The sequence below is a fragment of the Marmota marmota genome, unplaced genomic scaffold (assembly GCF_001458135.2).
Source record: "Marmota marmota marmota unplaced genomic scaffold, marMar, whole genome shotgun sequence".
Classification (NCBI taxonomy): Eukaryota; Metazoa; Chordata; class Mammalia; order Rodentia; family Sciuridae; genus Marmota; species Marmota marmota.
Window position 1 is genome coordinate 1 of NW_026002676.1, and position 2,245 is coordinate 2,245.

Below are 2,245 nucleotides of genomic sequence, written 5' to 3' on the forward strand. Positions count from 1 at the left end.
CACCCCCACCCCGCCCCCCAGAGAACCCCCGAGCACACACACAAACGCCCCCGAAAACCCCCTCCCAGCCTCAGACCCTGATCTCGTGCTCCTGCAGAGAGTTTGCCAAAGAAAGGGAGCGGGTGGAGAACCGGAGGGCGTTCCTGAAGCTCAGGCGGCAGCAGCAGATTGAGCGCGAGCTGAACGGGTACATGGAGTGGATCTCCAAAGCAGGTGAGGGCCAGCGCTGCGAGTCCCAGGCCACCGAGGGCCAGGCATGCCGCGTGCAGAGGGCCACGGAGGGATCCCGTGGGAGGAGAGATGTGAGTCGGCGTCCCAGACCCTGGCAGCAAGACTCTAGAGTAGGACATGGAGCCCCGGGGATCCGACCTTGCCTAATGGTTGAGTTCCAAAATCAGACCTTGGAGCCAGGCACGTGGCGCCCGCCTGTCATCCCAGCAACGCTGCAGGCTGAGGCAGGAGGATCACAAATTTGAGGCCAGCCTCAGCAACATAGTGAGGCCCTGTCTCAAAATAGAAAATAAAAAGGGCTGGGGATGCAGCTCAGTGGTAAGTGCCCCTGGGTTCAGTCCCCAGGACCCGAAATAAATAAGCAAAATCTGTCTTTGGTGACATTCCAGCCGTGCCACCCCCTGACACTCTGTGTCACCTCCCTGTGCTGCAGTTTTCCTGGTGGCTAAGTGGAGATGATAACCGTGCAGTCGTCCCTTGGTTTCCCAGGGGATGGGTCCCAGGACCCCCCCCACAGACACCCAAGTCTGTGATGCTTCAGTCCCACATAGAAAATGGCCCAGTGTTTGACCTAACCTGTGTGCACGGGTGACTCGTGACACCTGCTGCAGCCGAGTGCTGTGGTGTTTGGGGATAATGACAAGAAATGACTTGCCCGTGTTTGGGACAAAGACCTTTTTCCGGGTACTTCTGGTCCACCACTGGTGGAGCCCTGGACGCCCAGCGTGTGGTGTGGAGGGCTCCCGACCCCCTCGCGGAGCTTCATGGAGACATTGGGGCTGGGCGCTTAGAAAGCTCAGCATCTGGCACACAGTAGGCGGCTTGTTCTGCCACCAGCAGACACTTAGGGGCGCCTGCAGTGTGGCAGGCTCTGTTCCAGGCACCAAGGGGTGGGCGCCAGACAAACCAAGGCCCGGCCCTTGGGATCGGAATGCTGGAGAGAAAACGAAGACAGGCTCCTCTTGTTGGGAGCCACCGCACGCTGAGCAGGGAGCAGGAAGGGAGCACAGAACAGCCGGTGTCAGGGTGTCAGGGAAGGTCTGCAGGGAGTGGCATCTGGCCGAGGCCTGACGGAGAGGACAACAGACGTGGAGGGTGGGGAGTTCAGCTCCAGCAGAGCAAGGGCAGTGGGAGTGGCTAGGAAGCCAGTGGGACTGGAGTAGAAGGGGGGGGCGGACAGAGAAGTGACAGGAGCCAGTGTAAGCAGGAGCTTGTAGGTGGAGGTGGGGCTGCCTGGGGGTGTTGTGGGGGAATAAGGTTGGTGTATTCATCCGTGTTTCATTACTACGACAAAATACTCAAGGCAGGATAACTGTATAAAGAAAAGAGGTTTCTTTAGCTCACCATCCTGGAGGTTCAAAGTCACGGTGCCAGGATCGGCCCAGCATGCTGAGGACTTTGGAATCATGAGCGTGCAAAGGGAGAGGAGGCACTTTGTCAAACAGGAAGCCAGAGAAGGTCACTCTTGTAACCCTTGCACCTGCAAGAGTTCAGTTGTCCCTTGAGAACTACCTTAATTCCTTCCAAAGACACGCCCCGGATGGCCTAAGGACCTTCCACTAGCCCCGCCCCCTTAAGGGACCCACTACCTCTCGCACTGCCAAGCCATGGACCAAACCCGGGCACAGGATCCCTGGAACCCGGCACATCCGAGCCCAGAGCTGGGCGCAGAACTGAGGAGGGCGGGGCCAGAGACAGAGGGCGGGGCCAGAGACAGAGGGCGGGGCCGCTGGGCTGCCAGGTGCCCGGGAACCAGGGGCGAGCCGGGGTGGCCCGGCGGACCCTGCCTCCCAGGGCCGGCGTGACCCTGTGTCCTTCCTCCTTAGAAGAAGTGATTCTGGCAGAGGACGAGGCCGACGTGGAGCAGCGACATCCCTTTGATGGTAACTGCTCTCCCCCGAGCTGGCGGTGGGTCCCCTCAGGGAGCACCCAGGGCTGGGGACGCGCCACTGGGTTCCCAGGGGCCGTCAGGGGGGGGACTTCGGGGTCCAAGAGGTGCCAGGAGCAAACGTGA

At 60.4% G+C, this 2,245-nt stretch overlaps 1 long non-coding RNA gene across 1 annotated transcript; it reads left to right on the top strand.

The window, feature by feature from the left end:
- Positions 1–74: 74 nt before the first annotated feature.
- LOC125614580 lies at positions 75–2,118 on the top strand. Its single transcript, XR_007345157.1, has 2 exons — positions 75–213; positions 2,058–2,118. It is a non-coding gene; the product is annotated as an uncharacterized LOC125614580 (long non-coding RNA).
- Positions 2,119–2,245: the final 127 nt, after the last annotated feature.